This window comes from Eublepharis macularius, chromosome 2 (genome assembly GCF_028583425.1).
Source record: "Eublepharis macularius isolate TG4126 chromosome 2, MPM_Emac_v1.0, whole genome shotgun sequence".
NCBI classification, from domain to species: domain Eukaryota; kingdom Metazoa; phylum Chordata; class Lepidosauria; order Squamata; family Eublepharidae; genus Eublepharis; species Eublepharis macularius.
In genome coordinates, this window is record NC_072791.1 from 75,357,923 (window position 1) to 75,373,017 (window position 15,095).

General features: G+C 40.9%; 1 protein-coding gene across 1 annotated transcript in view; it reads right to left on the reverse strand.

Annotated features, from left to right (window-relative positions):
- TMEM229B (transmembrane protein 229B) overlaps nt 1–12,580 on the reverse strand; it is a 70,511-nt gene extending 57,931 nt beyond the window's left edge. Inside the window, exons 1-2 of the mRNA XM_054971819.1 lie at nt 12,423–12,580; nt 7,434–7,513 (exon numbers count right to left, since the gene is read on the reverse strand). The gene's annotated coding sequence lies outside the window, so the exon portion shown is untranslated. The remainder of the gene's footprint in view (nt 1–7,433; nt 7,514–12,422) is intronic.
- Between the last annotated feature and the right edge of the window lie 2,515 nt (nt 12,581–15,095).

Consider the following 15,095-nt stretch of genomic DNA (forward strand, 5'->3'; position numbering starts at 1 on the left):
AATTACTTATTCCACTATTTAATGGTGAACACATTTTACAGAAGGTTAGGCTGGAAGAGTATGACTCAGCTATCCTAATTTTTTAAAGCTTCATTTTCATGCTTTATTTTCCATTGGCAGTGATGGAACAAAACAAAGGGAGGGATCATTTTCAGCGGTGCTTCGATCTGTCAAGACCTACCTAAGTTGAAATGGCAGTATGTTAATATTATATGCTTCTCTTGTATAATTATCTAATTAATTGATCAGAAACTTTTATTTTTAGCTTCATCTTTTGTTACCTTCTTAGTAGGCACACTGCTCATACCATTCCAAAGAGCAAATATTAGTTGGCGTGGAGATAGCTTACACTGGAACAGGAATGTACAGCAAATATTTTGATTCCAGACAAAGGTGCTATCTTGAAGTGGAACAAGCAACAGGGGGGCGGGGGGGCGGAGTCTAGCAGTGTAATCCTAGATAGAAGGGAATAATTCTTCTGAGGATTGCACTGAAGTTCTACATGAAGCCTCATCAGTTAGCTCTAAGCTAATGAGCACCAATTTTCAAGCCTTATGCAATGAAGGAAAGACAACACATAGTAGCAAAGTTTCTTAATAGATGAGATCCTGTTTATGCTCTAATCCATCTTTCATATAGACTTGTGGACAGGATTGTATAGGGAAAAGATTAAGAAGGATGCCCCCACACACACAACCTACCACATTAAGTAATGGCAGCAGTCAAAACACAGTATGACAGTTCTTCTTTTTACATACTGACATAAATTTTCTCCAGTTCTTCATAAGAGTGATGTGCTAGCAAGGGACCAAAGAACTTTCAAAGTAATGTGCCTTCACTTTTGCCTGAAATCTTGTAATTCCAGAAATCTCTGCTGTAGAAATCTCTGTTGTAGAACAATACCCACCAGATATAGTAAGAAAACAGACCAACAAAGCCAGAATGACACCGAGGAATGACCTACTACAAAATAAGCCCAAAAAGAACAACATAACACCATAGGTAGTCACATACAATTTCCAGCTCAAACCAGTTCAATGTATCATTAATGACCCCACAACCTGTGCTGGACAATGATATTGCTTTCTCACTGGCATTGGGAGGCAAACCTTATCTTGCTCACAGACAACCCCCCCCCCCGCCCCCGCAATCTTGAACAACTCACTCACAACAATGTACTTCCCAACAGGGGCATGAACTCTAGGCCCAGGGCCTGTAATAAACCAAGATGCCAACTCTGCCCCATAGTCAGTCCAACGACACAATCACTGGATCTAACAACACCAGCTATACCATCTTGGGCTCATTCACTTGTTCATCTTCCAACGTTATATATGTCATCAAGTGTTAGCAGTGCCCTTCAACTCTCTATATTGGACAAACAGGTGAGTCCCTTCACATAATAATAATAATAACAACAACATTCGATTTACATACTGCCCTTCAGGACAACTTAACGCCCACTCAGAGCAGTTTGCAAAGTGTGTTATTATTATCCTCACAACAATCACCCTGTGAGGTGGGCGGGGCTGAGAGAGCTCCTAGCAGTTGTGACTGACCCTAGGTTACCCAGCTGGCTTCAAGTGGAGGAGTGGGGAATCAAACCTGATTCTCCAGATTAGAGCCCCATACTCTTAACCACTACACCAAACTGGCTCTCCAAAAGAATGAATGGAGAGAGAAAGGCTGCCAGGGAGAAGGAAGGAGGGAAAGCTAAAGACAGGGGGAAGAAAGGCAATAGGGGACAAGGGATGGTTTAATCATGCACAAACTGGTGGTGGGATACCATTCCTGCATCTTGGAGGAGCGCAGAATAAACCTGTGCCAGCACGGACACAGGATCAAGCGCAGTCTGGCCGTGCTGGGAGTTAGTTATTTGCCTTTGCATGGATGGACAAGAGCACTGGAGGCTTTGAAAAATGATCTTGGATGATATATGTGACAGTGAAGCATAAAAAAAGGAAGAAGCAGCACAGCGGAGGTGAGGAAGCAGTCATTTCACAACTGTGTGCAGAGAAGAAACATCTGCAAAGAACAGAAATTCTTTGATTCCATACTCTTTCCATTTCTTTGATTTCATACTTTGTTCTTTTCCAGTATTTTGAAGAATCATAATGGTAAACAGAGTCACACATTACAAATCTCTGTATGCCAAATACTTTTGTTTGGAATTTTGCAGGAAACTTGCATGTTTGCACACCAAACATTATTATTTGAAAAACAGACTTCTAACATGATGGTATCATCCACATAGATGGGTGGCTCCTGCCTTTCATAAATGTCTGTCATCAGTTACTGGCTTGCCTAGAATGCAAACTGGCCAATAGAGAAAGGCTATTTAAAGCCTTTCTGCCTCTTCTGGCCAGCTTTCCACCAGCAAAGTTTTCCTACCCTCCTTTCCTTTTATGTTACGGTGTACCAAAGCTGTACATGTATGGAAAATTACACACATTGCCTTATTCACAAAAAAAAAAAAAAAAAAGAATGAATGGACATAAATCTGATATAAAAAATCAGAACATTCAATAAACAGTGGGAGAACATTTTAATTGTCCAAGACATTCCATCACTGATTTAAGAGTAGCGTTTCTCAAGCAGAGAAAGTCCAAAGGAAAATTACAGTGCAAAATTGCTGAAACTGAGTTTATTTGCAAATTTGGAACAATGGATCCCCCAAGGCTGAATTGCGACATAGGATTTTTCTCATACTATAAATGTTGATTTTCTGTACCTTGCTTCCCTGCTCTATCAAGTGAATTACAACATCATAGCTAGCTTCCTGTTACTCTAATTTACAATACCCCTCCCATCTTCTGCCTAGATTATAAAGACTCCTTTTTTGCACTCCTCATATCTGATGAAGGGAGCTTTGACTTTTAAAACCTTATACCTTGGAAATCTAGTTGGTCTTTAAGGTGCTATTGAACCCAGATCTTGCTCTTCAACTGCAGACTAACACAGCTACCCCTTAACACTGAAAGAAAATAGACATTTAGGAAAAATAAACCTTGCTCATTCACTTCACAGAAGAAATAGCAGATTATATTACCATTTCCATATCAGGACTGTAGAGTTATCAGGACAAAAAAATTAAAGTAGCAGTAAGATCAACAAATACACAATTGCAATTTATGTGAAAACCTGAACTGGGAAAAAACAGTAGGATCATTTTATATCCATTTAAATTAAATATATTTGAAGGATATTTGGCACCACTGCTCTCCTAAAAGACACATTTCACTATTAATGATGTTTCCTGAACAAACTCTGCTGCTAGACATGATAAATTATCCTTGCTTTGTGGGCCAAATTGCAAAATTAAGAGCTGCTTCAAAGTTACAAAAACTACATAGAAAACACTTGAGAGCTATTAGAGTGTATACATACACATACATATTTGGCTGTGTTATGTAACAACACACAAATGTCATACTGTTCCCTGCATACAAGGAACTTCATGGCAATGGCTCTAAGAACACTTCAACAGAATATCTTCTCATTTACAGCCAACCCTGTAAGTGATGAAAGTTTTTTAGATCCCTACACGTTTTGCTTTAGGCTTCCTCAGGGGATCTGTTGTAAAATAACCTAAAAAACATAAAATTAACATATTTTATTAACAGAAAATTAGCAAATAACATAAAAACAAAGAATTTGACGAATTATATTTTTATGTTATTTTACAACAGATCCCCTGACGAAACCTAAAGCAAAATGCATAGAGATCTAAAAAACTTCAATAAATCCTTTCACATCGCACCTGGTTCCTCTTTTTTTTTTCCTGCCTACTGGTGTGGCTTTTGTTTCTCCAGCACAGAACAAGTCTGCTTATCAGTGTTGTGCAGTGGTTAGAATGTCGGGCTGAGATCTTCAGAACCAAGATTCAAATCCCCACTCTGCCATGAAAACTCACTGGGCTACCTTGGGCCAGTCACATACATTCAGCCTATCCTATTTTACAGGGTTGTTGCAAGGATAAAATGAAGGACAGGAGAACGACCCAGTGGGGAGAAAGGCAAGATATAAGCTGTCTTGGGATCCTATTGGGCAGGAAGGCAGCATACAAATGCAATGAAATAAAATTTCATAACTGACCTATCTACATCAGTTTAATGATATTAAATGCTGAATTTGTCCAAGTAGGCCATCTTTTCAGATACCCTCTCTCACTGCATATAGTTAGATATTGTCTTGTTATTACAAATCAGGACTATCAGACCCTAGTATGAGGTGGGAATTCCTTCATTTAGTGAAAATCTCTCACACTCTCACACACACACACACACACACACACACTCTCTCTCTCTCTCTCTCACACACTCTCACACACTCTCACACACTCTCACACAGAGCTCCTTCACTGAAAGAAAGAGGCTCCAGCTGCTCCACAGAGGCCCAGCTATCAGGAACAACAAGCTGTGATGAGGGCAAACCTGTATCTGGACTGTCCCACTTTATACTGCAGATGGCTGTTTAGTCACTTGGATGAATGCTCCTCTATACAAAAACATTAGCTACACATAGAACATTAGAGACTTGTAGAGCGAGCTCTAGCCTATCCTTCTCTCTGACATCTAATTTTCTATGCAAGATATCTGTTCTGATATTAAGGATCATTCAATCATGTAAGCTCCCACCTGAAATAGCATAGCAGATTTACCACCTGACAAGCTTTTGTGAGATCTGGGTAAGACACTACTGAATGATCTGGGGGTGGGGGGATACATTTTTATTTAGATGTCCTCCAACTTACCTCCTATGCTCCTCTACTAACAACACTGCTGATTCAACAACTGGTATTTGTTAACAAAAAAAAATTTGTTCTGGGATTTAACCTAGAAATTTCTTATAATAATCTCACCTAATTCATGCCATCTTGAGAGAAGGGAAAAGTATCAGATTTATAGTTTAAAGCAGGGTAACAAGGATGCATACTCAAAATCAGACAGCCAGTTTGGTGTTGTGGTTAAGAGTGCGGGACTCTAATCTGGAGAGCCAGGTTTGATTCCTCACTCCTCCGCTTGAAGCCAGCTGGGTGACCTTGGGCCTGTCACAGTTTTCTGGCGCTCACTCAGCCCCACCCACCTCACAGGGTGTTTTGTTGTGGGGATAATAATGGCATACTTTGTAAACTGCTCTGAGTGGGCATTAAGTTGTCCTGAAGGGCGGTATATAAATCGAATGTTGTTGTCGTTGTCATCATCACCATCATCATCATATTCTCGTTTACTTAAAACAGAATAATCAGAATCAAAATTCAGTAGTAACAATTGCTAACAAGGAGTTTAAGAAAAGCAGGAAATGGGGAAAATCCTATTATATATGATTGCACTAAGGGATAAGACATTTTTAAGTGACCTTCTGCACATACACTGCTGGTTCATACACAATAATTAATCCACAATAATACAGAATGTCAACCTAAATACAGACCCACAGTTGTATTTTAAGAACAAAAGCATGGATTAGAATCCCCATTCCACATAAGCATTAGCATTGATGATGAAATTACTTTTATACTGATTTGACCACATGGGCACGATGTTAAGGGCTAACTAACATCTTAAGTGCACATCCTAAGGTTCTCATTCTAGGCATCATAGTGGTCTTAAGTGCACATCCTAAGGTTCTCATTCTACGCATCATAGATTGTCTATATAGCCTGCAATGTCACTCGGTTTTAACATGTGCTATAAAACAGATCCCTGTGTCAAGGTTACTATGTACTTATATAGCACTATTTTACAAAATGCAACCCCCCCTGCATATCTTCATTTGGGAAAGTTTCATGCAACAAACACTGAATTCTGACAGGCCATCTCTAAGTAAATTATCACCTCTCCCATATATTCTTTGCTGAGTTGTCATAAATATCTTCCCTCAAGAGCAAGATTCGGGTCCAGTAGCTCCTTAAAAACCAACTAGATTTCCAGGGTATAAGCTTTCGAGCTTTGTCAGATATGATACCTATCTGACGAAGGGAGCTCTGACTCTTGAAAGCTCATACATTTCTAGGCAAGAACATGAAGTGGGACAATAACTAGAATACTGGACTAGGATTGGAGGCTCCTGGGATGAAATTCCCTATCAGCCCCCTGGGTAACTTTAACCTTGTCACCATATCTCAGCCTTATACCGTGAAGATGAAATAAAATAACCACAATTAGGCCACTTTGAGTAACTTGGAGGAGGAAAAGATAGATACAAATGCGGTAAATCATTTCAGTACATTGTACCAATGTATTGCACAACTGAGCTACTAAATTTGGGGCTTTAAAACATGGTTTTGTTGTTGTTGGTTCTGGTCCCATACAGCTTTGATGTATCCCCTGACTTCTGCATACATGATCAAAATGTCTCAGTTCAGTCTTCCCATACTGTTTTAAGTTCTGCACAGTGAAAGGTCGCATCTGCTGCAGAAACTATTTACCCCTGGAGGTTCTGCAGTTTTTCTCCCTGTGGTTATATCCCAATTAAAAAAAAAAAGGCAAGTTAAAGGGTGACTTTTTTGAACTGCAGAATGATTTCTTCAGTGTAATCCCTGCCCCTGCCTTTTGCCCTCCCTGCTGCATCCTGGTTGGTTGAATAGCAATGTATAATCACACTCTTCCTCCCCTTTCTTCCTCCACCACTCTCAGCCTTCATTCTTAAAAAATAAGAAGTTATCATTGTTACGTGTTGTGCGTGGAAGCCAACTATTTTAAAGTTTCCCTCCAGGATGCCTCAACCAATCAACACACATAAATTTTGTTAAATTTGGAGCTCAAATAACACTGCCCAATCACTGACAGACAGGGTGAGGTAGAGGTTAACCAATACCATAACCCCCTCTAACATTCAAATGTTACAACATTGTAAGGTAAAGGTACCTTACATGTTACAACATTGTAATGCATGTTTAAAAAACTGACGAAATTGCTGACATCCTCTTCCCCCAGAAAGCCTGCAACAGAAACAGGGCATTTTTTCTAAATGCAGAAATAAATACCAGACAGCACTTCAGGTCAACTTCCTCAAGTGCAGAATTATAGAAACCAAGATGGATCTGATCCTCATGGGCTGAATACCCAGAAAACCTGCTATAAGTGATCATGCAGAAAAGCCCTTTGTCTATGTTGCCAAGCAAGATCATTAGGTATCAGCTTCTGATCAGATTATTTCCCAGAATTTACATCCAGATCAGCTCAAAACACATCCCTGCTCATATCAATTTTTCCTTCAGTGTAAGAGAGATGCCAATAACTTCTGTCTGAAATAAAAATTTCGACACTACTGTGACAACCAACATTGTCATTACTTCTAAGTTCGTTATTGTTATGTTTGTATAGAAATTTAAAAACTGAATATTTTTTTAAAAACACAACATTGTCCAGAGAAAACAACTGTGGCACACAAAAAAGATAATGTATAAAGGCTTTATTGCCAATCCTTACTGTTCATTCAAGCTGAAAAATGTTCCTTGTACTTCAATATACTTTAGGTCTCATGACCCATTTCCAAGTGTGAACAGAAGCTGTAAAAACATAAGAAACTATTAAACATCTCAAGTGGAAAACCAGTAATTTCCAATAGAATTTCTGTTCATTACAGATACAACATTCCAAATAAAAATAACAAGTATTTTATTGTTTAATCACTAAATATAGTCAGAAAACTACAAAGATGATCTTATATCATTTACAAAAGTGATCAATCCAACACATTTAAAAAAAAAAAACCTAGAAGTATTAATGTTGTCTCTTTTTTTTCTGTTCTCACAAGTTCATTGCCCCTAAATACTGAAATGAATACAAGTTTACAACACACTCTCTTCCTTTATATATTCTAACCAGGGTTCCTGCCTAGCCAGGATTTGAAACGGAGTTTGAAGTTGCTGTTTATGACTTAGGTTGTAAAAACAGTAAGATGTAAAGTAAAGAAGATTAGATTCGTTAAGAGGAAATTGGGTTAGTTGTCATCAACCACGGTTCATGTCAGTGCTGATGAAATGTTTGCTGTGATTAAGGTCAACAAGAAGAGAGCAGAGGAAAGAGAAGGCAGAGTATGCAATTTTCCAATATCTAAACCATGGTTAAAAAATCAGGAAAGTTGTGTCAGTGAGGAACAACAGAAAAATATATTTGAGACAGATTACCTTTGCATGTACTATTCATAGCAATAGTGTAAGAATTTATGCTCCCTACATAATGTAATTCATCCTCTCTCTTTTTCTTCCTTTCGGTAAGCAGTGAGTCAGGAACACAAAGTAAATGTTTGCATTTTACCAGAAAGTATGCCTTTTTGTTCAGTGATAGAGAAATGGATGAGTTTCTAAAAGCATTCACACAATCCTGAGTGCCACAATTTTTACTGATAAAAATTGTTGCTTTTGTTGGTTATCATTTCTGTGTCAGATTATTCCATAAACACCAGATTCTTGAAATACCCATTTCTTTTCATTGAGCAGATGTTTCTTTCTTTTACTTAGCAAATGAAAATTAGGTTTTTCTGTCTTACCATAAGACATATAGCTACCCTCTACTACCAGGCAAAAATTTCATTGTCACACACCTTCTCTAATTTGTATCTGATTACTTGTTCTGCAATTCTTCCACACAATTCTTGCCAAAAAAAACACTTAAACTTTTCTAAATAATATTTACCGAATTTGAAACACAAATTTCCAACTGGACACAAGATGATAGTAATCTCAAAGGCTACATATGCAAAGTTACCAGTACCAAATGGTAAGTTTCACAGAAGGAAGTACGTTAGCTTCAAAGGAAACATTCTTACATACAGGCTATGTTACTCTCCATTACTGACAGCATCCTCAAAGCAATAATTCAACATTCTAAACCTAGTCTGAAAAGTTGATTTAGAATAGGATCCAGGCAAAGTTCACTACCATTAATTTCAGTAACTGAGTATATATTTAAATCACTCCCATTTCATTTCAATCAGCAAGACATAAAAGCAAGGCTGCCAAGAGCCACAACCAACCCTCAGATACTCTGGCTCCTCCCTGACACTAACCCAACAGAACCCAAATGTTTATGATTGTGTTTGGCTAAATTGCATCCCAATTACTGAAGACACAAAGATCCAAATATGGCTTGTGATTTTGCCACTTCTGAGAAAACTTTTCCTCTCAGATTCGGCTGAATGCGGTGCTTTCAATGGTCATAGATCCAGAGGAGTTAGCCGTGTTAGTCTGTAGTAGCAAAATCAAAAAGAGTCCAGTAGCACCTTTAAGACTAACCAATTTTATTGTAGCATAAGCTTTCGAGAATCAAGTTCTCTTTGTCAGATGCATAGTACAGAAACTGGTCAAATATATTTGACCATTTTCTGTACTATGCATCTGATGAAGAGAACTTGATTTTCGAAAGCTTATGCTACAATAAAATTGGTTAGTCTTAAAGGTGCTACTGGACTCTTTTTGATTTTGCTACCACAGACTAACACGGCTAACTTCTCTGGATCTATTTCCTCTCAGAAGCATGCAATTTGAGAAGTTTTGTACTGTGGAAGAAAACTGGCCATAAATTTTTTAAAAAGCCTAGCCAATGGTCTGCCCCTCAATGACAGACAGCTCTCTGTCCTCACAATATCCTTCAGAAACCCAGACTGACATTAGCTTCACTTCAAAAGGGATTCTTCAGCTCAGGTAGGAAGGGAAAAATGGTGCTTAATAACAGTTAAGCAAAGAAAACTTATCAAGATCTAAGCAAACCATTAAAATTTGCAAAGTCTGTTATCTGCTTCGAAACCTATTGCTTATTATAGCTGTCATTTGAGCAAGATACGTCTTATGCAGTTTGGCAAGTATAAAGCAGAGCTAAGTGCAAAATAATAGAAAAAAAAGTACATGGGTAGTGGACATCACAGAATTTGGCAATGAGCACCAAATTAAGAATTCTGGGAATCTCAGCATTTATAAAAAGTTCCTCTAAGTATGGATACAAAAATATGCTTGGGAAAAAAATCACGCTTTTCTCCTCAATCAGGATCCAGAGCAGCTTACAATACAGAAAAACAAATTAAAAGCAGAAGGAGGGAAAGGCTTCCAAAAAACAGGTGCACCCCTCACCCACTAACATATTTCTCAAAATGCTAGATCTGTGAGGAATGCCTCAGAAGACAGGGAAGAAGCAAGAACACTTTTTGAGAGGCCAGAAGGTTGTGGCTCCATTGCTTTGCCCCATCCTATGATGAACAGAAGCATAATACATCATGCAGAAATAAGCATATTTTCTTAATTTGTATAGTTCATGAAGTCTGCATAATTCAGTTTTAATTTCTGCCTGAGAAAAACTTCCTTCTCTTATCTGAAATTTGTCAGGTGTCATGGTTTATAAGATTTCAATAATTTTACAAATGTTTACGTTAGTAAATTCACATCTATTTAAATGTATTTACACCGAAAGTCACAGACAAATTTCACTCAATCTAAAGTCCTGATAGTTCTCTGTCTCAGGGACTAAAAGTACTTTCTTTTTCAGAAAAACATTGATAGAAACAATATAATTCAAATGTTTTCAGAGCAACACTAGTTCATAATTTTACTGTACACACCCTTGGTGACAGCTAGTATATACTTAGCTATGGATGTAAGAAGGAAATGGTATTTCCCCTGCTTTACAGATTATTCCTCCATCTATCCCTGTAAATATTCTTTTTAGAGTTAAAAGGGAAGGACAGCAGTCTTTCAGAGTAACTAAACCCGACCATAGGAAAACTTCCTTGCTAGTTGAAGAGATTAATAGTTTCCTTGAGACTTAATTTCTATATAAAGGTGTGTGAGTGTGTGTACAGTGCCCTCAAGTCATAGCTGACTTATGGTGACCCCTGGCAAGAGACTATTAGAGGTGGTTTGCCATTGCCTGCTTCTGCAGCCCTCGTCTTCACTGGAGGTCTCCCATCCAGTTACTGACCAAGGCTAACCCTGCTTAGCTTCTGAGATCTGATGAGACCAGGCTCACCTGGGCTATCCAGAGCCTATACGAAGATAGCAATGACAAAAGTCAAGAATGCCCTAAAACGATATACTGGTTTGGGATGGCATGCAACAAAAATAAAATCCCTAGGAGCTGGTTCACCAATGCATGTTAATCACAGGATGACTACAACATCATGGACAGATATCACAATAGACAGACTTTCATATCTCTTCCAACCCAGTGCCTTTCAGCTCAGTGGTGGTGGTGATGGACACAGGCCTTTAAAACAAAATCATTCAAAGAGATGCTTTGATAAAGAGATGGGGACTGTAGACTATACTACCACACATTGTCTGTTCCTGTCATTTATTATGTCGTGACAAATTGCTTCAACGTTGTTTCAGCTCTGTATTAGATTTCTGCTCATTTTTAAATTTCTGCAATCCATACCATATTTTATCATTTACTGAATGTCCCAGTTGTTGATCATATTGAATTGCATGGTGTAATCCACTTTAAGACTAAGTGAGAAAGGTGGACTATAAATAACGTAAAAAAATAATGAGCATTGGAAGAACTCATAGTTCCTTGCTATTATAGCTAAAAAGAGCCTTCATATTCAGAGGCAGCAAAGCAGCAAACCTCTCTTTGCCTGGCAAGCGTCTGCAAAACCAGAGCATTAGTGACCAGATACAAATACAATGCAAAAACCTAAACTATTCTGCAAATTAAAGGTGTTATTATAAGCGATATACAGTGGTAGCTAGCAGGGCAAACACTAGCGGTAACAGCTTGGGAACACAACACAATATGAAAGCTAAGCACTCGCGTTAGAAACTGAGGGCTGCTTGAATACTTAACTTCGGTTAGCCCTTCGCATAGATACTGTCCGCTGCCAACTGGTAGCCAAAAGCTTTTGTGGGGAGACTGGGCGGGAGTGGAATTCAAAACCTCAGAGAAACGGGAGGACAATGGTGAGAGTCTCGCCAAGGCCAGCCGAACTATCCTGGGCTGACGATGGCCGCCTATCCAGCCCCCGCCCGGCCTCAGCTGCAAGAGCTGCTCCAGAGTCCAGACTCGCCAGTCCATGGTCGATCCCGACGAAATCAATCCAAGGAAGCTGCACTGTACCCGCCTAGCTCCAGGCCACACCGCCCGGCGGGCTACAGTGCAGCATCTTTCCCAGGCCGGCGGGGGCGTGGCGGGCAGGAAGCGGAGCGCGGAGGCAGGAAGGTGCCTGGCCGCCCGAGCAGCAGGATCCGGCAAGCGGAGGCCGGACAAGCAGCCAGCATGCGCTCTCGGTTGCCTTCCGCCGCCCCAGCAACCACAACCCTGCCCAAGCACTTCCCAACTCGCGCTTCGGTGCGGGCTGATCTCTTCCTCCTTTTCACTCGCAGCCGCAGGCGGCTCCCCAGAGGCGGCGGTCCCAGATTCTGGGGCGCATCGTGTCCCTCGCCCCGCACCCGTTCACTCGAAGGAGGCCTCTGCAGATGCACTTACCCGGGCGGTGCTGGCGGGTGGGAAGGTAGGCAGGAAGGGCCCCAGCGCAGGTGCTTCCTTGCGGTGATCCGGCCTGGTTTTTCCCTCGCTTTTCTCAGCAGCACATCGCCCTCCTCGCCCCCATGAAAGGCTCCAAGTGCCTGATGCTTCTACCGCGGCGGCGGCGGTGGCGGCGGCGGCGGCTGCTGGGAATTAAATATGCCAGTGAAAAGGGACCCATAGTAAGGATGCGGTTGCAAACTGCACATGCTCTCTTCTGACAGCCGGCCTCCGTTTCCCCCTCCCAAACGCTTAACTCTTTCGCTGCTACACCAGTTAACTACTAGCCAAGCGGGAAAGGGCGCTGCAAGAGACAGCCGGATGCCGATCCTTATGTTCGTTTCCAAAGCTGGGGCTCCCCTACTGGCTCCTGCCTCTGGGCCCACCTGTGCTCCTTGCTGCTGCAGCTGGATCTGTTTGGCAAGCCGCAGCTTGCCAAGGGTTAGTTCAGGTCATTTGCTATCTACAATGGTTTACCTGGCTGATTTGCATGCAGCAACTTTGTGTCCTCTGGCTGCCAGCAGAGGCCTAACTCTACAGGCCTGCAGGGAACCTGAGGCCAGAGGAGAGGGGCCTGCAGTCCATCAGCTTTGGGAGGCTGTCCTGCCAAGCAGCCTGACTTTGAGGCCCTGTAATGTTCCCTATCTGGTGACAGAAGTGGGTGTAAGGAGACAGAAGGAGCCTTCCTTTCTCCTCATGTCTTACAGCTGCAAGGCATGCACTTGATACCTCATTATCAGCAAAGAGTGAAGGATAAAAACAGGGCAGCCAAAAGAGCACCCCTAGCTAGACCTTCTAGTCACTGCCAGGCTTTGTATCAATTCATTAGGTGGGGGGGTTTCTGCACAAAATAATGATAGGAGCCCCTCCCATGTATTTAGTGGTCCATCATTTTGCCCTGGGACATTTTAAAAAGCATGCTCAAAGGATTCCAGGGGTACAATCCACAGGAAGACACATGTGCTATGTCCTATTAATTTTAGTGGAGCTTTACACTCAAGAAGTTCTTGGTGGGTGTCCTCCTGGAAGACTATTTGGTAGAGGCTAGAGTGATGGACTAGAATCTGGGTGACCCAGGTTCAATTCCCTGCTCTGCTATGGAAGGTCACTCGGTGACCGTGGGCCAGTCGCATACTCTCAACCTAACCCACCTCATTCACTTGCTGTGAAGATAAAATGGAGGGGAGGAGAATTATGTAAGCCACTTTGGTTCCTCACTGGGGAGAAAGCCAGGGTATAAATGAAGTAAAATTAAAAAATTAATAAAATATTTAAATAGAAATTGATTTTTTCTCTTCAGACAGTTTTACCAGATTGATACTGTTATGCTCTCTCAGTGTGAGTATTTTGTGTTGTGACTAAGCTCAGCTATTGAAGTGCTGAACATTTTGTCCCATTGGTCCAGTCAAAAATGAGGAATATGTTAATAGTTTTAATGATGCTGGTCACCAGCTGCTATGTTATAATTTGCAAGTAACTGACAAACTACCTGTTGCGTTACTACAGGGCCTTTTGGAGTTAGTAATGTACCAACTGTAACCTTGTCCTCCTCATATAAAAATAGAGCTAAAAGTTTCCATGACAAAGCCTTCCCAGTGATATGTTAGATGACAAAATGTCATGAAGAAGATTTTCAGTCTGCCATCCTTTTCTTTGCTAAGTACTGTGGACAAAGTGACAGGTATTTGCTTAAAAAAAGATATACTGACTCTTTGTCAAAGGCATTATTATTCCAATTTCTTATGGGATCAGGGAAGTGACTTTGCAATTACAAACCCCCAAATATCCTTGCAAATAGAACAGAGATTTCAGGGAGAAGGGTCCTAATCCAGTTTTCTTCCTAACACCTACCTAGTTTTCTGTGTACATTTTTTAATGGAAGAGTATTTAATCCTGTGAAACCCCGCCTGCATCTTGAAGTGGTACAGTTCAGATGCTGTTTTACTACCTTATCTCCTGCTTGTGATAATTAGGCCTGGGTTTCTTTTCTAAATTAAAAGTAGGTAGAATAAAAGAGCTGCAAGTACAGTTGACCTCAAGCTTGTGGGTAAGTATGGATTCTGTGCTTATGGGCTCTACCCTGTGGTCATGGAAATATGTTTGATAGTTCTGCAGGGAGCTGTCATGAGGGCAGGACTGCAGAGGTATGAGAGGCAGCAAAGCACAGAATACGTATGAGCAGGTTATCCCACCATTTGAATTAAGGAAGATACAGCATCAGATTTAGCATCAGGACCAAGGACAGATCACAGGGCAACTGGCATCCAAACTAAGGTCCAGGGGTGGTCAGTAGCCTATGGATGCAGGGGCATATGTGGTCTTAGCTACACCTTCATAGAGAAGAGCAGCTCCCAGATAGAGATTCATGCACTGATCCTGAGTTGTGCACCCCACCAACACTAGTCAGTGTTCCAGTATGCCCACTAACAGAGAATAATAGTAGCAGAGGGAATATCTGAAATAGGAAGAGAGACCTTCCCAGAGGTCCGTAACAAAGAATGTGCAATCCCCTGGGGTGCTTCTCTCTCATAATCACTGGAGATTTCAGTAGCAAAGGATGTATCAGTGTCCCTCATCCAGGCTGGTCCAGGGAAGGATCTCCACAAATTTCAAGCCCCCCTCCCCATAGTATAA